Source organism: Bos javanicus, chromosome 24 (genome assembly GCF_032452875.1).
Source record: "Bos javanicus breed banteng chromosome 24, ARS-OSU_banteng_1.0, whole genome shotgun sequence".
In the NCBI taxonomy this organism is placed as follows: Eukaryota; Metazoa; Chordata; class Mammalia; order Artiodactyla; family Bovidae; genus Bos; species Bos javanicus.
Window position 1 is genome coordinate 59770764 of NC_083891.1, and position 23779 is coordinate 59794542.

The 23779-nt window shown below is 43.8% G+C and overlaps 1 long non-coding RNA gene across 2 annotated transcripts; it reads left to right on the top strand.

Annotated features, from left to right (window-relative positions):
* Window positions 1–21: 21 nt before the first annotated feature.
* On the top strand, window positions 22–22582 carry LOC133237814 (uncharacterized). Of its 2 annotated transcripts, none has more exons than XR_009733370.1 (3): window positions 22–300; window positions 19161–19231; window positions 21992–22582. It is a non-coding gene; the product is annotated as an uncharacterized LOC133237814 (long non-coding RNA). The 2 variants fall into 2 exon arrangements; XR_009733369.1 differs by lacking the exon at window positions 21992–22582 and adding an exon at window positions 21173–21390.
* The last annotated feature ends 1197 nt before the right edge of the window (window positions 22583–23779 follow it).

The following is a 23779-nucleotide window of genomic DNA, read 5'->3' on the forward strand; positions in this document are numbered from 1 at the left end:
TGTACAAGGGTGTGAGCAGCCACAGTGAGTAACAGGGAATCCGGTTAGAAGAGATCTGTTACCACCCCGGGCTGTGAGGAGACACAGGACAGGCCCAGGGTCTGTGGGCAGCATGGGGAGCCCCTCGGGGTGATGGCTAAGCTACAAGGCCCCACCCCCTCAGATTGCCCTCTGCTCTGCTGAAACCAGAGGCCAGAAGACAAGGAAGCCCAAGTAGACCCTCAGAGCTGGTGAGAACAGAGACGAAGCTGGTCTGAAACAGCACACCAGAAATGCACAGGACATTACCTCGATCTGCAGGTAAGTGAATATTTTAATACAATGTTCAGACTTGGAACACAGGAAAAAAGAAGATCACTTAGCAGGTGCCATAGTACAAGACGGCAATTTACATGGTGCTAAGTTCAGAAAAAAGTGATGTTAGCGCTTAAGTACCCAAAACAATACCACTGACATCGCAGACAACGATTTGAGTTTTTAAATATTTCTCTCCAGGGTGTCTAGGAAAAAATTTGTTTGACCTTTAGTTAAAGGCTGTCTCGGGCAGATGATTGATTGTATCTGCCCTGAAAGGTGATCCTAAAGATGGTTTCATGGTACAATTGCTACAATTTTTGTCAGATTTTTCTTCACGTGATTTGGTGAAAATATTCAGATGACAGCAACACAGCTAGATGCCTCCTAAATCCCCCTCCAGATGAGAGGCTTAGCACTTGAGCTGCCCCGTGAATGTCTTCCTATAGCCATTTCTTCAGCACAAAATCAGCATGTATTTTTACATATGTACTGTTGAGCTTGAATGATTCGGGGACTAGGGGCACCCACCTTCCACACACTAGACAATCTGCCTACAAAATACAGTTGTCCTTCCCCATATTCAGTTCCTCCATATCTGAGGATACAACTTAGTTCTCATGAAGACAAAACCCCAAATCCCTACTTCTTTATTGAATTCATATGACATTGGTTGATAGAAATGCAGTTAAGTTGTTACTGTTGTTATTTAGTCGCTAGATTATGTCCAGCTCCTTTTGTAACCCTATGGACTGTAGCCCGCCAGGCTCCTCTGTCCAGGGAATTCTCCAGGCCAGAATATGGGAGTGAGCAGCCTTTCCTTTCTCCAGGGGATCTTCCCAACCCAGGGATTAAAGCTGTATCTCCTGCATTGGCAGGCGGATTCTTTACCACTGAGCCACCAGGGAAGTCTGCAGTTAAAGGACTGCAGTAGCAAGAACACTGGCACAAACAAGCTTCGGGAAGAAACCATCAACTCCAGAAAAGATATAACTCACCCCAGGGAACAGAAGGACAGGGCTGAAGTAGAGTGGGGTTGGCGAACCACCTCTGGAAGGGCTACATAGTAAATATTTCAGACTGTCTCAGCTACTCCATTCTGCCTTGTAGCACAAATGCAGCTGTAGGCTTTATGTAAAACAATGAGTGGCTGTGTTTCAACAAAACTTTATCCACAAAAACAAACAGCTGGCTCACAGACAAGAGTTTGTCCACTTCTGGACTATAGCAGTGGTTCTCAAACTTTAGCATGCATTAAAACCAATTGGAACTTCTGATTCAATAGGTACCGCAAGGCTCTTTGCAAAGCCTGAGAATTTCTAATGAATTCTGCATTTCTAACAAATCCCTAGATGATGCTGATGCTGTTGGTTGAAGGCCCACACCTTCGGAAACCCCAGACTAGAGTTTAACTTATTAGTTCTGGGTGTCAACTGTGCTGAGCCATCGTCAACATATTTCATGAAGGTGTTTCACCCCAGGTCCCCTTGAAAATGGAGCCCCAGGAAAAACACATCACCTAATGCTTTGGGGAATAAAGAGGGGAAACCCAAAAATACGGGGAGGGACTTCCCTGGTGGCCCAGTGGCTAAAACTTCCCCCTCCCAATGCAGGGAGGCCCCAGGTTCGCTCCTCGGTCAGAGACCTAGATCCCAACTGTCCCAGCCAAGAGTTCACACGCCGCAACTGAGACCCGGCGCAGCCAAATAAATAAATATTTTTCTTTAAAAAAATAAAGTGAAAAGGCTGTAATAGAGGAAATGAGAGAGAGCAAAAGCATGGGGATGTGTTACTGTGCTGGCCGCAGCTTCGGAGCAAACACAGCTGGTGGCTCAATCCCGCCAGTTGTCTCCACAAAGCCCATGAAACTATTTCTCGAAACTGTCCTTGATGAGGACGAAGGGCAAGAAATAGATTTGCCAGCTTCCTTCCTTCTCCCACCCGCTTTTGGCCCAGCTCGCGTTCCTCGACCTTCGGGGCAGCTGCAGAGAGAGCTGGCGCGGCCCTGATCAGGAGCAGGGCTGTCTTTTCCCACCACCGCAGCCCAGACTTGAAAAGCTGGCCTCCTCTCACTCATTAAACGTAGCCGTTCCCCGAATGCTGTGCACACTGTGAGGTTATTCCTCCAGCGACGCCGCCCATGCTCAGCCTTCAAGCACCACCGCTCCGTGGCTTCTTCAAGGGCGACCCGCAGCCCGGACAGCTTTCCCTAGTGTGTTAGCCAGGCCTCAGCCTCGTGTCAGGCTGCGTCAGTTCCAAGGGAAACCGCCCTGGGAGTGGAGAAGGTTGCATTTCATATCACAAGATCCTGCCACATCTTGTCACAGCCAAGGGGACAGAGGGCAGCACCTGACCCAGAGCAATCAGTCTGCGGACTGGCAGGGGCCTGGGCCTCGTCCTGATGGGAAAAGATCGGGTGACCAAGCAGACTCCCCCAGGGAATGGGAATATTAGCTGCCCAGAAGTTGAGCGGTTGGCATCAGCTGTTGAAGCTGGAAGGATCCGAAGAGATAAAATCAAGATTACATCAAGCCGAAAAGCAAGCTAAAGTGATGAATGGGGGAGGGGGGAGGGCAGGGGCGGGAAGATGAGCAAGAAGAAAAACTCCGGGCAGTGCAGAAAGGAGAGGAGAGCGGGAACAGAGATGGGGAGAGCGGGAGCCGCAGTGGGGAGAGGGCTCTGCAGCCCTCCGCCGGGAATGGGCCAGTCACACCCGAACCCCATGTGACCCGTCGCCGTTAATTCCCCACGGCCGCAGTTTCTTTATTTACGCAAGTGGCTTTCGTGACTTTCCCTCAGGACGCCTATCAGAACAGATCACCCCCTGAGTACAGATTGCCTCATGCTCTTGCTCACGTGGTTTCCTCTGCCAGTGTATCTTCCACCAAAGCCTAAATGCCATCAGTGGGAACTGCCCCCATCCTGCCTCATGATGCCGTCCTCGCTGTACCAACAGGAAGCAACTCCTTTCTCCCTTCCTTGTATTTTCATAAAGCCTAGTTCTTATCAGGCATGTGAATCTCAAACACATTGAGAAGTTATCTTTCTTAAAAATTGCAACATCCTTCAGGGCACCGACAAACTTTTTTGATCAGCATGATATCTCACACAAGAGATCTTCAATTAACATTTCCTAAATCCTAAGGAATTGTATTAAGGAATTATTTTATATATTAATTATATTCCTCCATACATCCTCAGTACTATCCCATTCGATCAGAATGTTTATAAGGTAATGTGATTTGCAGTACTGTTCTTTAGCACTTTAAATGTATGATCTTACTGAGATCTTGTGATATAAGTACTATTTAATGAGGCGTTAGGGTTTAAATAACTTGGACAAGCTATCACAGGGGCAGCGGGCTTTGAACCCAAGAAGCCAGGCACCAGCATCTACACTTGGAGCCACTACGCCATGATGCTAAGTAGCAACCTAGGATGCAATGAACAAATATTGTCTTAGTTCAGTTGAAGAGCCGAGCTGATGTTAGGGTGCATTACTAAAAGAGAGAAGACCCATAAGCCAAAATCAGATGAAATCTTTCATATTTCAGCTGAAATGCCAATAACCTGGTGATACATGAATGATACAGAAAGCAGAGACTCGGATTAGAACAAGCCCTGAGTCATAACCCTCCGGGTTAGTACAAGAGGCCAGGGGAGCCCCACTGACCAGCTGCCCTAAGACCCAATTCTTTGGGGGCTAGAGCAGCAGGAAATGATGTTTGAGCAGAGGAGATAACTGCAAAGTATTCACTTTTTTTTCATGTCAGTAAGGATCAGCATATTCTATCCAAATTTCCAACACCTTTTCATGTTTCCTTGGAAACAGTCCAGCCTGGGGAGGACTCAGGAGCCGCTGAGGACTGCAGAATGCCTGGCACAGAGCTGTGTGTGCAGAAACCTCTCCCAGCACCTACCCCGAGCCCGCTCCATCCTAGAGGGAATGGGATGGACACCCACACGGCCGTGATCAAGCACCCGCCCCGAGCCCACGCCACCCTAGAGGGAACGGGGTGGATGCACACACGGCTGTGATCATGCCCCGAGACCGCTCCACCATAGAGGGACGGGATGGAGGCCCACACGGCTGTGATCAAGCACCCGCCCCGAGCCCGCACCACCCTAGAGGGACGGGATGGACGCCCACAGGACTGTGATCATGCCCCGAGCCCACGCCACCTTAGAGGGAATGGGGTGGATGCCCACACGGCTGTAATCATGCCCCGAGCCTGCGCCACCTTAGAGGGATGGGATGGACACCCACACGGCCATGATCAAGCACCCGCCCCGAGCCCGCACCACCCTAGAGGGACGGGATGGATGCCCACAGGACTGTGATCATGCCCCGAGCCCGTGCCACCTTAGAGGGAATGGGGTGGATGCCCACACGGCTGTAATCATGCCCTGAGCCCACGCCACCCTAAGAAGGACGGGATGGACGCCCACACGGCTGTGACCGTGAGCGCCTCCTTCATTTTCTCCAAGCGCCTTGGTGACAGCGCTGGATTCACCAACCTACGGGTCAGCATGGAGTCGGAGTTCTGGCTCTAGAGTTGTCATTCTTGGGGTCAGTCATAAGTCTGTCCTTTACCAGCTCTTCAATCTCAACTTTATCTTCTTTGGCACTCAGTTTACACACTTGTAAAACAGGGATAATAATCATACCTCTTTCAGTTGTGGGGACTGGACTTAAACACTAGCTCAACAACACATTTTGTAGATCTCTTATATGGGATAGAAGAGGCATGTGATAGCGATTTATTAAGTATCTAAAATCTTCTAGCTAATTCTGGTTAAGTAAATTTGAGAAAAGTTGTTCAGCCTCTCAAACTTGGATTGTTTATGTGTAGAATAGAGATGGCATTCACAGCTTAGGGTGTGAGGAAGGATTAAATGAAATAGCACAAGTAAACCATGTTAATTGTTATTTGGTAGGTACTAAATTAGTGTTGAAGGCAATGGCACCCCACTCCAGTACTCTTGCCTGGAAAATCCCATGGATGGAGGAGCCTGGTAGGCTGCAGTCAATGGGGTCGCAAAGAGTCAGACACGACTGAGTGACTTCCCTTTCACTTTTCACTTTCATGCATTGGAGGAGGAAATGGCAACCCACTCCAGTGTTCTTGCCTGGAGAATACCAGGGACGGGGGAGCCTGGTGGGCTGCAGTCTATGGGGTTGCACAGACTCGGACACGACTGAAGCGACTTAGCAGCAATACATTAGTGTTAACAGACCCTAAATCCTTCCATAGATTTGCTCACAGATAAGATTTCTGAGAAATCAGTCTATTCCTACCAGTTCTCATGATCAAACCTCCAGTTTCATACAGAAAAAGTATTTTGCATGAGCTTTCCTATTCTTGAGATGCCTGCCAAAACAATGACTGCTATCTAAGCAATAGGCTGGTTATTAATAAAAAACCTACTGATCCCTGGTTTTTCACTAATGATTTGAGTCATAACTCAGTGTTACTAAAACTTTTTAAAATATCACTTGGTTAGATATTTACTTTTGTGTATTGATCTCAAACAAAGAATCTAGAACAAAGACTTTGAAACAAAGCAAACTCAGCAAACTGTTAACAACTGGTGGCCCGAAGATGGAGGGAGAGGACAGCGTCTGCTCACAGAGCGACACACCGTTCTGCACGAAACTGCAGTGTGTCCTCAGACCGTAAGGAGGAGAGTTACCATCACATTAGATGTTTAGACTTTGTTCATATTTAAACAAGTCCTGCAATGTCCATTGATCTGCATTTAGACAAGATCTGAATTTAGACAAGGGCCAGCATCTGGCTGGAAATGAAGAATCATGGAACAGTAAATTATATTTCCAAATTGCATAACCTCTGTTTTGGGGGGCTCCAAACTAATACAATGAGCAATTACACACCCATCAGATGCTCAAGATAATGGTAGATTAGCAAAAATCAGGGAGATAAGCTATTTTGTCGAGTAAGATCAGACTCAGAAATTTATAAAGAAGGATAAAGATCAAATCTTTGAAAAATTAAAAGAATACCATAAAAATCCTAAACCACTTAAAATATTTACTGTTTTTTAACTCTCTACAGAACACGTCAAGGTCATTTGAACAAAAACTAAAATAATAAGACTGCATCCTCAACACAAGAGCTTTACAGCATAAACCAGGATTTAAACACAGGAAAGCCGATACCAAGGCAGGAGGGTCATATTAAAACTCCACATAAAGGACAGCAGGGAAGTGACGAGGGGAGCAGGAGGTGTGGAGTGTGGGGATGAATCACTGTGCTTCTTCTCAGCCTCAAAGGCTCTGGACTCACAGTTAAATTAATTAGAAGATATAAAAATACCTTCTTTGTGTATGGAATGCAGAGAGGCAAGATGAAAGCCTCTCGTGGGTCAGAAGCAAAATCACTACAAACTGCATTTCGGAGCCCTGGTGCCTCCCGCCCTCCCAGCACAAAACCTCCTGCCTCTGTCCACACTGCTGGACTCTTCTTTTAATATGCGCTTCAGGTGGACGGCTCACTTTTCCATCTTGGCCTCTGGGTGTGAGCAGGAACTTGTTTCAAAACTCAGAGTCAACGACGATTTTTGCATTGGCACATACGCTGGAAGCCATTACTCTGCATGGATCAAAATGGCCTTGATGCGCCCCTCGGCTTGACTAAACCTCCGAAGGGCTTCTTCCTGAATTTCGGGCCCCTGACCTCCCTTTTCTTAGACCATTTACTTTAAAAAAAACTTGTACTGTAAATGCAAATTTTTTCTCTGCTCCTTTGACATGTAGATAAATCTGCTCTCAGCCTCCTGCCTGTTTTATAACCCGGGGATTTCTTTTTCAAGGGCCTGGGGGGAGGGTGTCCCTTTGAAATGTCATCATTAAGAAAGACGGCACCTCTGGCTCCTAGTCTCCGTGGGAGAGGGGAAGCCTGATGTGAACAAGAGACAATTAGCCAACACCGGAGGACTAATCCCACTGACCAAACTTCCCTCTGATGTCCTCCAGCACTTTTTCAGGAGTTCAACTCAGAGTTTAAAACACCCCCTCACTTCTTGTTTCAAGAGCTGAGTTCAATCTTTCTCCCCTCTAGCAATAGTCTAGAATAAAGTCTTCCTTGCCTGGTTAACTCCGGTGCAATTTTTCCTTGACATCATACCGAATTTCTAATGAATCCTTTTGAGGGCTTTTGTCCTATTAAAATTAATTCCACAATTAAGTAAAACAAAAAAATACTTAAATATATATGCAATAATATATTTCATGCCAAAATTTTAAGAGACTATTACTTTAATAACTGTTAACCAAACTTACAATCACAGAGTAGCAGAAATGGTTCGTTGTCTTACCAGAGAACAGAAGAGTGTCCTGTCTGGAAAGCAAGGGAAAGAGAAATTTTAGAAAGACAGAATGGTCAACAGGAGCACATGTATAAACTGTCCAGTAAGATACGGCAGAAAATGAGCACTGGGTGATCTTTGCAAAAGCAGTTGCAGTTAAAATGGGGCCACTGAATGCAAGGCAGAAGAGAGGGTAAAAGAGGGCTGAGCCAAGCTCCCAAGAAAACTGCTGGATTGGGGATAAATCTAGTGCGTTTGTCCTTGGTCCCGAGCGAAGGAAGGACAGTGCCCAGAATGTAAGGCTCACCAGGGTAAGCAGAGCACATATTTCCAAATACAGCATCTAATAATCAAAGTGCAATGCTTTGTATTCTGCCTTTCGAGAAAGTGTGCAAAGGACAGCAGTAACAAAGCAATTGGGAAAATAGAGGAAAGGGATGGATGGGACACATCAAGAAGGGAAGAGTGGCTCGAGCCCACAGTGAAATCTTAACATATAACAAAGGGGAAAGAACTGCTCAACTCTGTTGCTTACAATTGCTCCACAAAAGAGATGGATCTTCAGAGGGACTAATCTTCAGAGTGATACCACGGAACAGACATTGGCAAGAGAGAAATGAAGCTTCCGATTTGGTAAAGAGTTTGGTAGAGAATAGCCTGGAGTTAATATTCCTCTCCCCAGGGAGTGACTGCCAACAGGCACCCAGAGACTTTGTCATGGAGAGTACAAGTGAATATTCCTGAAACGTCACTAAAAGGAAAGATCGTGGAGAACATGAAGGTCTCATTTCAAAAAAAAAAAAAAAAGAGCAGACTTCAAAACATCACTTCACAAAGGAGCTTCTAAGGACAAACGGATACAGTTACTTTCACAGAGGAGAAACCCATGGACACCACCTTAACCAGATCAAATTAGAATCACCGACAAAAATGGACATCGCTTGTCCCCTCGTGTAATGCGCTGAGCACAACACATCCCCAAGCGGTGTTTCTGCCAAAAATGTCTAACCAGAATCTGATCATGAAGAAATGATCAGATGAATCCAAATTGAGAAACATTCCAAAAACAACGGGATTGAACTCTTCAAAAATGTTCAGTGTCACAAAACATGCAAAAGGCAGGAAAACCCCCAGATTAAAGAAGTCTAAAGAGGCACCAGAACTAAATGCAGCATGTCAGCCTTATTTGGATCTTGCTCTGAAGAACATCACTGTGATGATGGGGAAAATTTGAATATGAATCACTTATTAGATAGCATGTTAATGATAAGTGTGGAGAGTGATAAACATAGAATCATTGAAAAATGTTCTTTGTGATTCTTCCTCATTCTCAAACGGTTGTGAAAAAATTATACATGTGTATATTATAGAGCATAATCTTAAGCAAGGTTCTATTTAAGATTACTGAGAATTTAGACAAAGAAATTACGGTTACTAGAAGCCAGGTGCGTGTTTCCTGAGTTAAGCTGGACTCGTTTTTGAGAGCTTAGAAGACAAGATTATCTCAGTGAGATGTAGTAGGATTTAGCTTTTTTTCTTTTCAGAATCCAAAAGAGGGAATTAATGCCTATCTTGATATCATATAGGCATACTAAAGAAATGTGAATTGAATGGTCATATGGCAAAGTGAATTCAATCTTATCTGAATGGACATATTTCAGAGGGTTGACATCAGCCTGAAGGGATCTCTCCAGTATTAAGATAAAGGATTCTAGCCATCAATTGGAGAAGAGCATGAATGGCATGCTAACAAAATTTGTTAGTGACATTGGCAAATATTCTCAGTGACACAGACATGAATCCCAAATATAGACTAGATGAGTCAAAACCAGCAATATGATACTTAGTGGAAATGATTTGATGTCACTTTATTATCAACTAGTCAATACACGTATTTTGAACGTGTGCCAGGAACCGAGGGCTTCCCTGGTGGCGCTAGTGGTAAAGGACCTGCTTGCCAAGCAGGAGACAAAGGAGACATGATTTCGATTCCTGGTCGGGAAGATCCCCTGGAGGAGGGCATGGCAACCACTCCAGTGTTCTTGCCTGGAGAGTCCCACGGACAGAGGAGCCTGGTGGGCTGCAGTCCTGAGGGTCACAAAGAGTCAGACACGACTGAGTGACTTGGCACGTCTACAGGAACTGAGAACAGAAAGGCAAACAAAAAGGTCAGAAATTCTTAATGTTGCGTGAAAATTATATATCTAAAACAATAATGAGTGAAATAAGTTCATGAAGGTGGAAGCACAGAGCCTTGAAAACATGCGTTAGGGAGACCTAACAAACAGAAAATCAGGACAGGCTGCCCACAGGAGGTGCTGCACACCTGGTAAACTGTCAGGCGTGCTGCAAATCAAACCAGATGGGAAGGCATTGGGGGAACTGGAGCAAGAAAAGGAAGACTGATCTAGCCCGGCAGAAGGTGCCCTTATACAAAGGCCCTACTCAGGTTGGCCAGGACATAGCAACAGGCTGAGAGAAAGCCACTGCGGCTGGAGCAGGAGAGCAAGTGGGACAGTCCCAGAGAAATTAGGATGGAGGAGACAATCCTAACAGGTGCATGAGTCGGGAAGGGTGACAGATTTAACTGACTGCTTTCAACGTGATTCAGTAACGCAAGGTCGCTTCTCAAAGGATACAACATCCAAGACAAGAGTGGTGAAGTCCTCGGTCATTCGTTTCCAATCACATCCAACTTTAAATCTGTGTTTAGTTCAAATAAATTCAGAGCAATCTGTATGTTGAACCCAATAGGAATCCTAAAACTGTGTCAAAGGAACTGAAAATAGGCACCTGAAGAGAAGAGAAGATTCCAGGAATCTTCCAGAATAACTATATTCGAATATCTGAAGAGCCTTGATATAAAACAGATACAACAGCTGGTATATATTTACAAGAGTTAATGCATGGGGGTCATAACAATGCAGATTTAGTTCAGTCTTGGTTAGGCTTCCCTGGTGGCTCAGATAGTACAGAATCTGCCTTCAATGCAGGAAACTCAGGTTCGATCCCTGGGTCAAGAAGATCCCCTAGAAAAGGAAATGGCAACCCACTCCAGTATTCTTGCCTGGAGAATCCCATGGACAGAGAAGCCTGAAGGGCTACAGTCCAGGCGGCCACAAAGAGGCGGACACGACTGAGTGACTAATACTTTCACTTTTCACTGTAGTTAGATGTTACTGCTAGATCCTGGGTGGAGATGAAATGGGTGTCTGGAGAAACGCTCCACCTCCCAGGCTAACTGATAAATAGGCAAAGACATCATAGAGAGAATTCAAGTCCTTGAACTAGATAATTAATAGGCCTTCCTCCAATCCTGATATTCCATAGTTCTATGACAGTACCATTTCCATTACACTGGCAACATATTAAGCAGATATTCAGAACATTCTAGGAGGAAGAAGTTGAATAGGACCAAATTGATGAATCTCTAAAAAATAAAGCTTATATCCAATATCTGTACACAAGGTTAAGACTAAATTGCAAAAGTAACTTACAAAACGAAACCTCAAAATGTAAGATAAAGGGAAACCTTGTTTTTGAGATGGAGGCAGCCAAGCCACTAAGCACTCAAACTTTGGAGCAGATCTATGTGGCCTTGGGAAAGTTCATCAGCCTTTCTGTTTCTTAGTCCCTTACTTGTGTAATAAAGATAATATTTTTTAAAATATCTGGTTTATAAGGATTGTTGTGAGAATTACTCAGTCAACAAATTTAAAATGCTTGAAAAAGTATCTGGCACTTAGTAAACCCTATAGAAATGTTTGATATCTGTGATCAGTCAACCTTAATAGATAGTTGAGAGATGGTAGAAGGAAACAAACTTGGATTAAATCCTAGTTCCACTTAGGTGATTTTCCCCTCTCTATAAGATGGAGATGAAAGTATCTGCCAGTCATCGTTCAGTTTCAAATATCAGAACCTTCGGGGCTGGTGCCATCAGATGCAGGTTTGGTGCGGAGAACTAGGTGTCTACAAAAGCCAGGGAGGAGGGGCTCGAGGTGCGTGCTCCGGGCCACCAGGACAAGCCCATGCCACTGGTCCTCCGCAAGAGCTGCTGTCTGGCACAATCCAGAAACAAGAGAATCAGGAAGCTGCTGTCCCAGTTGCTAACTGCATGCCACTTCAGCTAGGTTCTAAAAACCCAAAGCTGCTACCACAACCGCAGGCTTTGGAAACTCATCAGCAGACGGTGGACGGTACACTCTACTCTCTACAGCCATCCTGCTATCACTGTTGCAGAACCACAAACGCTTCCCCTGCAGAGCCTGCAGCAGCAGCAGCATGTGGACTTCAGCTCTGGATTCCAGATAGTATGGAGGCACATCAGTGCACACATAAACCTGAGCTGTGAGGAAGTCTGAGAAATGTAGAATCACTTTTCAGCTCTAGCAGCAATATAACACTCTGAAAGGGAGAGAGAATGGAGATAAAAGAGCTAAACCATAATATTTATCATCCTGTTTCTTACCACTCGGATAAGAATTAAATTGGATATAATGCATATGCAGTACTAAGCTTTGAGTTTGGCAGATAGTAATGACTCAGTAAATTACTAGTTGACTTCCATCATAAACTTGGCTGAGTAAGAATTACCTTTCCATTTCTCATCCTAAAAATCAAGAAAAAAAAAGCCAACAACTTAAAACTCTACTTTCAGTAAGAATAAAAGAAATGCATAATCTATTGACTCATAAACATACATAAAGCCTTCTAAAATTAGCAGAAATAAAACAAAAGCTACACAGGTTGTCAGGCAGAGGAAACGCTAAGTGCTGACAGGCCCAATGATACAAATCTTATCAAGTATTGGGGGGAAAAAAAACTTCCTGAAAGTGAAAACATTGACTCATGAAGGCTACATATCTGGTGTTTGAAAATAGGTGCAGAAGTGGAGCTAAAAACGTTGACAAAACGAAGTCTCCTAAGTGGGTTTTATTTCACTTTAAGAAACAAGGAGGAAGCCCCCTCAGTGACTCACTTTCAGGAGCCACAGCTGTGGAAAGCATTCCCTCTCCTTGGGCAGAGAAGAAAGGAGCCTTTGGAAGACCACCAGCCAACTACTCACTCCCACCCATTGCCAACACCCCCCCCCAAAGAAATCCTAAACAAAAAGATAGTTTAGGGAAATTCAACTCATTCGATGAGCACTATAAAAGAAATTCCCAAAGAATCAACATGAAAATACAATTAGTAAAAAAAAAAAGGAAAAATAATGTTTTACCATTAAAGAACAGCTAACCAGAAAATGTTGCCCAAAAAGTAGATAACTAATGTAACAAGAATTTTTTAAAAGTATTACAAATTAATCACCTATTATGGGCTGAATTGCGTCACCCCACACTAAATTCATGCCTGTGAGATCTAAGCCCCAGTCCCTCAGAATGTTACTATATCGGGAAACAAGAGTAAAAGCAGTAAAGCTAAATTAGGTCCCGGGGTGAGCCCTAGTCCAGTATGAATGATGTCCTATAAGAAGATATAAGGACACAGAGGAAAGGCCATGTGAAGACAGAGGAGGAGGATCAGTTCAGTCGCTCAGTCGTGCCTGACTCTTTGCGACCCCATGAATCACAGCACGCCAGGCCTCCCTGTCCATCACCATCTCCCAGAGTTCACCCAAACTCATGTCCATCGAGTCGGTGATGCCATCCAGCCATCTAGCCATCCATAAGCCAAGGAAGGAGGCTTCAGGAGAAGTCAACACATGGATCTCAGATTTCCAACCTCCAGAAGTATGAGGAAATGAATTTCCATTGTTTAAAGCACTCCGCCTGTGGAACATTGCTTATGATCACCCTCACAAACTAAAACATCGCCTCTGTGAAGAAAGATCTCACAATAGAAATGCAAAACTCGGGTAAGAGAGTTACTGCTTAGGTAACAGAAGAAATTAAAATGTGAGCTGAGAGAACTTGGGAAATAAGTAGAAGGGAGGGGAAGAGCCATCAGCGAAACAACCAAAAATCACGGAGCAAATAAACACCGCGGCAAACACTGCTAGGAATTTAAGAAATAACAGAGTGAAAAATACAGAGGAAATAAAAGTTTCAGAGGGTCAGAGGGAAAACAGCTATGGAAAGCAGTCAAAGCAAATGCAAACTATGCATAAGTGGAGACGCTAAAGAGTAATACTGAAACAATTCAAAAGAATAACTATTTGAACATTCAAGAAGAGTTTCCTGAATCTCCATACCAAACAGCCCATCATGTGCCTGTCAGGATAGTTAACAAGACACATCCTGGTAAAGTTATTGGGGTATAAAGGTAGAATCTTAGCGCATCCAGGCAATTTACAAAGGGAAAAGACAAAGTGATCTCACATGTCTTGACCAGGAAGGGGGGAACATGAAAACACAGTCAAGAAAAGCAGGTGCAAATCAAGGATTAAGTATTCAACCACTCTCGTGATAGCTTTGGACAAACTTTGAACATGCAGGTATGCAAGAACTCTGTCCGTCACCAGACAGAAGAGCCCGGCGTGCTGCAGCCCACGGGGTTGTGAAGAGTCGGACACGACTGAGCAACTGAACAGCAACATAAGAGTGTGATACTCACAGGTTCTTCTCAAGCAAGCTGCTGGAAAAGCAACTTTAGCCAACCGACAAACACCAAGAAAGACAAAGGTGACAGGCTGGCCGTAAGCTTTCAACACAACTAATTGTAAAACTAAGAATAGAACAAACGTGAAGATTAAGGTAACAAGGGAAACCACAAATATTACATCTCCCCACAGAGCAGGCATCATGCAGCTACATGTAGGCATGTAGGAATACGCATGTAGGCATGTAGGAATACACATGTAGGCATGTAGGAATACACACGTAGGCATGGACACCATACACCATCATATTTGGAGAAGAAAGAGGTTAAAAGGAAGGATGTGCAGGAAGTGCATTATTTCACCTGTACCGTTACCAAAGGATTTCATTCAATAACTCATGAAAATAAATAATAAAATACAAGCACAGGTTAGTGCTTCTCAGATGAAAATTAACCTCACAGTTAATGTACTTTTCCTGCTTCTAAAAATCTCTTAGATTTCCAGTCATCAAAGTTAGAGAAAGCTTGCCCAATCTGAAGCAGTGGGCCGAGGGCCCGGGTCGGGATGGCATCGGGGAGAAAGGGACTGAGCTGTCATCCCCCGCTGCACATTCCTCCTTGAGCACAGCCTCGGCAGGAATCACTGTCCTCCCCTTTCCTTCAGCTCACCCATCGTCCATGTCCCCAAGTGATGCTTTCCATTCTCGCTGTTTTGCTTCCCTAGTTCTTCTTCATTTTAAAGCACTCTCAGTCTTGACTAAACATGATTGGTTCCCCACCCAGACTGTCCTAGGCTTAATGATGGAACCCATGTATAAATATGCCAATTCAATTATGAGCAGAGAAGTAAAAGAGAAAATGGCTTTGGCCTAGAGGAGCAGACACAGATCCAGGAATTTTGCAAGGATGGTCTTTGTACAGATTTCAGAGCTATATTTATATGAACCTCGAAGTTATTTCCTAAATAGTTCTACAGATCATAACAAGCACTCCTTAAAAATGAAGTAGCTGTTTTTTCATAGCAGAGCCATAACTTCTCAATATGGCTCTGGCTTCAGCTATTTATGCATTGAGACTGGGCTCTCGATATATATTTGCTGAATGGTAAATGAATGGGTGAATGCTTACCATATTGATGAGACAGATTATGGTAGTTGGTTTTTTCATGGTAGTTGAAAGAGATAACAATGCCATTCTGAATTATTTAAGACTACATCACTGAAATTATGAATGGAGGAGTCTTGAAACCTGATATGTCAAAAGATTTTAAGGATGAATTGGGCCCACCGGGGTTAACTACTTCAGTGAGAATTCTGCATTACCTCTGGGTGTGGCTGATGCTTAAACATCAGAAAAGTTAAGGGGTAGACAGTTATTCCATCCTATGGAGTTTCCTTTTTATTATGTATTAATTGCATTCATGGTCCAAAGCCATGGGGTTTTGCTTAGGCCTCTGGCAGTGGTCTTCTCCAAGTCAGCCAGCCCTGGTGTGATTCCATAGTCAAAAAGATATCCTTATAATATAGTAAGAGAGCAACAACTCCACAGCACATGGGTCCAAATGTCGCATCATTCTAAACGTGGAAACTGTGAGGAAAACACATTTTAGCAAAAAATTAAGAATGGGTTCTAAAGCCTCATACTAACAGTATAAAGCTTTACTTTGGGGTGAAATATCTGTAGATAAAAAGTTTGTTTACAATAGACCCTGCCTTAGAAAATCTTAGTCTGCCAAGATCTACCAAAGATCTCTCTTTTTTTTCTTTTTTCAAGTTAACATCCATCACCACACAGAGTTACAAAAATAACTTTTCTTGTAATAATGACTTTTAAGATCTTGCGTGTGCGTGCTCATTTCGGTCGTGTCTGACTCTTTGAGACCCCATGGTCCGTAGCCCGCCAGGCTCTTCTGTCCATGGGATTCTCCAGGCAAGTATACTGGAGTGGGCTGCCAGGCCCTCCTGCTGGGGACCTTCTTGACCGCGGAATCAAGCCCACATCTCACAAGGTCTCCTGCATAGCAGGTGGGTTCTTTACTGCTGGTGCCACCAAGGAAGCCCAAGACCTACTCTCTTAGTGACTTCCAAATATGCAATTCAGTATTTCTACCTAGAGTCATCGTGTGGTACATTACATCCCCAGTGTTTATTTTACGAGAACTTTGTCCGTTTGGGTCCCCTCACCAATGCACACAGGGGGACACAGTACGTAGCTCTCCACTGTTAACAGAGCACCTGACATGCGACCTAGTAATAGGTGTGCAGCGGGTAAGCGTGCGAGTCTAGACCCAGAACCTGGGTTTGAATCTCAGTTCTACCACTTACGTGGTGAAGTTACTTAAGTCTCTATGCCTCGGTTTCTCCAGCCAAAAAGTGGAGATAATAATAGCACCTACTTAAAGAGCCTTGTGCTATGTAAGTGACCTAATGTGCCTACAGCTCTCAGAACGGAGTGTGGAACTAACAAGGATGGGAATCCGATGCCATTCAGCAAACTTTTCTTAAATGTGTATGTACTACACAGAAGGCTCTCTGTGTACGGAAATAGAAAGATAATAATACAAAAGGCACAATGTCTATTCTCCAAAAGCTTGTACAGAGTCTAATGGCACCATAGGAGTCCATTCTCATGTATTAAAATATCTAAGCACCTGGCAACGTGTCACAAATGCTATGACTATTCTCTAGGACACTTCAACCACGAAAAAGATGAGCTGAGATACTGTTCACAGAACATCTTGAAAGCAAATGGGAAAATTGCAGTTATTATTTGGGGCCATCAATGAACTATATAATATTTCATTTAGACAAAAATGGTTTTCACCTGAATCGATCGGAGAATTTTTCTAAGTCCCTACTTCCGGAGCCATGTATGAACCAAGCTCAGGGATTTAAATGTCGCTTCTTCACACTGCTGCCAACTCTCATTATAACTAAACTTGTATAAAAACAGAATGTGATTGATATGTCAACCCAAAATATGTGCTGGTATTAAAAAAAAAAGGGATAAAATTTCATATAATCTAGCTTCAATGGGAAAAATCCCTAGATTCAGACACAGATCTGACTAATATAGTTATAGAAATAAAGCTGCTAAGTAAAATTAGAAAAGATGACATGATTGAAACGTCTGAATCCAGAACTTCCTTCCTTGAAATTATAAAATTGTAATTATAAAAATGAAAATGACTCAAATCCGTTTATCTTCAGGGATTGGTTTACACATTACTTCATAATAGGCATACCAAATGATTTCAGCCACTGAAGTCAAGGAGAGGTAATATGAAATAGTCCTGCCACCTGAAATCTCCAAAGAAGCTATAAGAAATCTTGACCCTTTTCCATTTTTTTCAAATGTAATAGTGTCCAAATTTGCTAAATGTTAGTATCTGAGAACCAGGTTAAAGAGAACACAAAATTTTGTTTCTCAGCTCTCCCTCCCTATCTGCGGAATAAACAAATTTGATATGAGATGTAAAAAAATCTCTTTCATGGAAACTGTCCTGTAAAAAGCACGTCCTTCTGCAGGACCAAGTCAGTGGGATGTTGTAACTGTGATACTGACCCTAGTTCCAACCAGTGGGAGCATTTCCTATGAGAGTTCAGTCAGCAGTAGAAATAGCCTAAAGGAAGAGGGCGGTGGCCTCGGGAGGGAGTAGAGATTGAAGTGCACCTATGTCTCCAAAATAAAGGAGTTGGGATCAAGGGAGACACTCAGTGGGGTGGGGTGAAGGAGGGAAGCCAGCCCCTCACTGCCAAGCGGGACACTTGCAGCGTTACTGACGCCAGCCAGCCCTCCCAGCTCTCCCATCGAAGCGGAACGCAGCATCTGGGTTCTTGAGCACACCTGCACGGACTCTCTGGAGCTTGGGCATATTTGAACATAGAGACATGCGGATCCCCTCATCTGGGAAATTCTGAAGGGTGGCAACAACCCGTAACAACAAAACAGAAGCTGCCTGCCTGACATGCCGCAGTGAGCTGTGTACAAGCACACGCTACTCTCATTTTGTAGGTAGAAAGCTATTCAACAGAATAGAAAAAAAAAAAAAAACGGATTTCTGATGAGAATAGAGCAGCAGGCTCCACATAGCCCGGCCAGGCTCCCCTGGGGGGCAGCGCAACCGTGGAAGGAGCAGGGCTAGGGGGCTTCGTGGCCTCCTCCAGCCTTACCACTCATCTAGCCCTAGCGGGAGAAACCTAACAACAGAAACCGCACTCAGGTCATTGCTTCCCTGGTGACTCAGCAGTAAAGCATCCACCTGCCAAGCAGAAGACTCAGGGTTGATCCCTGGGTCGGGAAGATCCCCTAGAGAAGGAAATGGCAACCCACTCCACTCCTCTTGCCTGGGAAATCTCATGGACAGAGGAGCCTGGTGGGCTACAGTCCATGGAGCTGCAAAAGAGCTGGCCGTGATTTAGTACCTAGACTGCAGCATTCAGGTCATTAGTAATAATGGCAGCAGTGTACATTTTAAGTTAAACAAAACTAGCTCACGAGACAGGAGGGAGATAGGTGTCAGCCTAGACATCCTAGGACAAGCCGAGGGGACCACTATTCAGAGGAGAAATACGGACGCATTCTCTCCCATGAGGAGCGCAAGGGATGGGAATCAGCCTGAAGATGACAAGACTTTAGTGAAAAGGGTCTGGCTGACTCACCAATAATGCTGGACGATGCTAGGACACAGCACTGAGACACAGCTGGTGTCTTGACCCACCAGTCCCTCTGGAGTTTATTTCAATATAGATTGGGGCTGGAGTAGCCTTGAGATAATCTTGAGATGATGGGCCTCCATCCAGCTGCTGAGATTTTAAGGGTGCTCTTATGGGATATGGTGTATCTTCAGACCTATGGACGTTCTCTGGGGCAGCTGTAGTTGACACGGACGCATGCTCAGTGCTCTCACCCCAAGAGGAGATCAGGATAAGACCTATCCCAGGGTCAGGTCAGCAGGGACGGGAACTGTTCTAACACTCATATTCTCTCCACAGGAGCAGGGGTGAGTTCAGCGACACAAGAACAGATGGTAGAAATCTATCTCAACTCATGATTTTGAACAAAGGTGAGGTAACTGGCTTTGTCCCCAGCTGACTTGGAAAACAGAAGGACCCAAATCATGGCCAGTTCTAATGATTCCTATTTATGATAATATCTGATAAATGGGCAAAGGTCAGTCTGTTGGAAAGAAATAGAAAATAACTCGGTAGTTCTTACCAACTTATTCTGTAATAAACCTAAATTGTACCATGACTATATTGCAATATGGTATAACACTGGCATTATCAGGAAGATTCAACTGTCTTATGTAAATAAAGTATTTTTGTTGTTTAGTCGCTAAGTCATGTCTGACTCTTTGCGACCCCATGGACAGTAGCCCACAAGGCTCCACTGTCCGTGGGATTTCCCAGGCAAGAATACTATATAATTATCATATTGATGATCAAATATTTTGGAAGATGGAGTTAAATCCTCTTCAGAATGTAATACTGATTGAAAATGAGTAGTCTGAGGAAGAACTGGATTTAGCTAAGCCTCAGCTGATTTCTTTGCTGACTAGTTTTGCACAAGTTTATTACGAGATTCAAGTAACCAAATTAGTACAAATATATGAAAATGTATGTCATGCCTACACAGGATGAATTGGTTGTTTCTTTAAGTGTATCCCAACCCACACTGGATCCTCCAAATGTTAGGTATATTTATGCTAACAACGATTGCTATATCTGTTACATGAATGCTATCTAAAAATAGATGCTCGGAGAAATATGAGTAGCTTATGAACAGATCCTAGGTCAAGGCTATGGGTCTGAAATTTGTGGGAAAGAGGTAACTCAGCAGACCTGGGTTGCTCAAACCCTGCACATTCCTAAGAAATGCCTGCTTCAGGATTGGCCCTTGGCCAGCTCCTAGGAGCTGAGTTCTGAGATCTTGCAGTATTCTGCCTTAGCAGAGTGCTCGTGGATGCCTGAAAGCTTGAGCAGCTCAGTGCGGTTTGATCAGATGGCTGTAGTCACAGTGTGCTTCGCAGTGAGTGCCTGTTTCTGCTCTGGGAGGCTGGAGTCCAGGTAGGTAAGGTCAGTCGTGCCTGTGTACTGAACTTCAACCTAAACTCTGGACACCAAGGCTCAGGGGCACGTCTCTCGTGGGCACACCTTTCCTGTGTGGTCACACATCCACGGTCCCTGGGACAGGCTCCTGGAAGCATGCCCTGGTTTCTTCTGGGTTTCTGTCATATGTGCTTTTTCCTTGGTTTATTTTAATCTGCCTCCTTTTACTGTAGTAAGCTACAACTGTGAGTATAATCACTTATTCCCATCTCTGTAAGTCCTTCTAGTGAAGCATGAACCTCGAGAGTGGTCTTGGGGTCTCTTGAGTGTGGAGTAAGTAGGGGATAAAGGCTACACGGAGGAGACAGAATATGAGCCCACCCTTGGGCTTCCCAGGTGGCGCTAGTGGTAAAGAGCTCGTCTGCCAGTAAGGAGATAGAAGAGATGGGGGTTTGAGCCTTGGGTCGGGAAGATCCCCTGCAGGAAGGCATGGCAACCCACTCTAGTATTCTTGCCTGGAGAATCCCATGGACAGATGAGCCTGGTGGACTACAGTCCATGGGGTCACAAAGAGTCAGACACCACTGAAGTGACTTAGCACGCACACATCCTAAAGAATAATAGATAATTCAAGACAAGAGGAAGTTGAACATGTGGAATGTCTTCTACTGCAATTAAGAATCTTGAAAGAAAATGAAGAAAGACTTTAATTTTATCTAGAAGTCTTTAGACTGCCTTATAGCTTCCTGGGGATCTCTTTCTAACCCTGGCAGCAAATAATACAAAACTACATTTTTAATTTTCTAAATTCTGTACCATAAGTTTGGAAATTTATGGTGAACAATTCTCCAGTTCATTCATCCTCCTTAAAACAGCACTGAAACTTGTTTCTATTTTGAATGTTGATAAGTTGTCAATTTCATCTTTCATGGAATCTTATTCTTTTATTTTTACAGATTAAGCCCACAAACACAGGCCTCTGTTGACTGTCACTTTTTTTTGAGAAAATTCACAAACTGCATCACACGATAGAGCATGTACTATAAAAAGTTATTCCACATCAGCTGTCACCAAATGCATTTGAATTCCTTTTGTTCAGCCAAGGCTTTTTGCCAAGCAGCTAAAAATGCTCTATTATGGACATTTGATTTCCTAATAAAAATTCTAATTTGTATCTGTGAAAAAGTTGTGTATATTATTTGCATTATCTGATCCAAATTTTCCTGATGCTCTAACCATACCAACTTCTGCACCACAAGAACCTTCTCCCTTGAGTATTTCTCATCACCTCTGCTATTAGTCTTTTCTCTGCATGCCTCCGAGTTTGAAGAAATTCTTTCTTGGCTCTCTTCCTCCCAAATCTAATACTTTGAGCTGTCAGAATGAAGACCTTCCAGAGATATTTCAGAAGTTTTGTTTTTTTTTTTTTTTAGCTGAAACATCTGGCTCATTTCCCATAGTTGTTTTTCTTCTGTATTATATATGGGAAAGTATAAACAAGGAGTGAAGGGGGGAAGTGACTCTATGGTAGGTAATCAATAGAAGAGTACTTCTCTTGAGAGAGTGCTGATTCTGCTTTGCTTTCTATTGAAAATGTACCTTTCAAGGACCTAACAGTTCTTTCGAGTTTACACAAGTAACAAGACTTGGAGGAACATAAGCCAGCTGGCTGAACAACAGACTGGAAACTCCAGGGCTATTAGTTCTCATTCTCGTATTCAAACATTATGATCTGGTTCAGGTCCAACAACCTCCTTCTGCTTTTGTTTCCCCAGGTGTGAGATGGCGCCAGGAATACCAACCTATCTCATTGAGTGGCTTGAGAGATTATTGACAGGGGACATTTCAAAGTGTTCTCCCAGCGGAAAGCATTATATGAATGCTAAGTAAAAACACAGGAGTGGTTTTAAAATATCATGGTGAAAATGCGCTGTAATAGAGACTCTCACATTTTGTGTTTACTCCAGCAAGAATGATAATGTTGGCACATAGTCTTTGTGAAAGGAACAATAGTCAGCCAAGGGCTTGTCTTGAATCTTCAAGCAAAGCAGGATGTCTTGGGTTCTTCTGAAGCTGTCGCTCCCAACTGCAATCCATCTCTAAGCCCAGCAGATAGATACATTAAATTCATGTATGAATTAGTTGAAATGGAGTTAATTTTACCTGAGATTTTGCCTAATTGTGTGATCTGCTCTGTTCACACACCTGGCACCTGACAGACTCTAATTTTAATATTCCAAAATCATTAGTAAGATTGTGCTAAGCTTTCATTTTAAATGCCTTTCATCACATGGATAATCTGTCTCAACAATTTTTTTTTCTATTTTTAATAATTTTTGACTCTAAGGAATGAGTGAGAAGTAGCTTCTTTGCCCAACATTTATCCAGGGTTTTTTGCATGAGATACACATGAACTTGAAATTAAGCAAGCAAAAAGCAACAACAGAAAACAGCAATCTGTCTCCAAAAAAAAAAAAAAAAACTATTGAAAATCTAGATCAGATAATTTCTGTACAAGTCATGCCTCTGTGCTCAGTTGCTAAGTCGTGTCTGACTCTCTGTGACCTCATGGACTGTAGCCCGCCAGGCTCCTCTGTCCGTGGGATTTTCCAGGCAAGAGTACAGGAGCAGGTTGCCATTTCCTCCTCCAGGGAATCTTCCCAACCCAGGGATCGAGCCCTCATTTCCTGAGTCTCCTGTATTGGCAGGCAGATTCTTTACCACTGAGCCACCTGGGGAAGCCCCTGTACAAATCAAATTCTCCTTTAATATCTCCTTCACAGTTTCTGAAATTTATAAGTTTAGAAGGCGTTTGATCCCGAGTTGTATCTGTACAGAACATACTTATTGGGAATGATGCTCTTTTCAATTGCATGAGAGTCCCCAAACTGACTCCATTCCATTCAACACTCAGGCTACACACTGCATCCCTGAGGAGCTCAGCCATGGTCGATGATCATGTTAACGCTGTGAATGTAAAATCAAAAAGGAGCTAAGTGCGTCTTCATTCTTCCTGCTCCTCTGCAGCTCTCTTTCCTCCAGCAGGGGACCTGTTCTGTTCATTCATCATTTACAACTCACCGCCAAGATGCCACAAGGTCAACACACACTCCCAACCCCAAAGGGAAACAATTCCCTCCAATCTGCATACGCACACACACACACATACACACACACACACACACACACACAGTACAAACATATCTGTTTAAACATGAATATAAATAAAAGACTTCCCAGGTGGTGCTAATGGTAAGGAACCTGCCTGCCAATGCAGGGGCTGCAGGAAACACAGGTCTGATCCCTGAGTCAGGAAGATCCTCTGGAGTAGGAAACGGCAACCCACTCCAGTCTTCTTGCCTGGAGAATCCCATGGACAGAGGAGCCTGGCGGGCTACAGTCCATGGGGTCACAAAGAATTGGACACGACTGAAGCAACTTAGCGCACACACATAAATAAACAAAAGAGAAACACGAGTTTCAGTCGAGAGTTTAACTATTACATTTGCTGTTGAGGTCGGACTACAGGGAGGATCCCATAGGGCAGAGGAGAAGGATGGTAA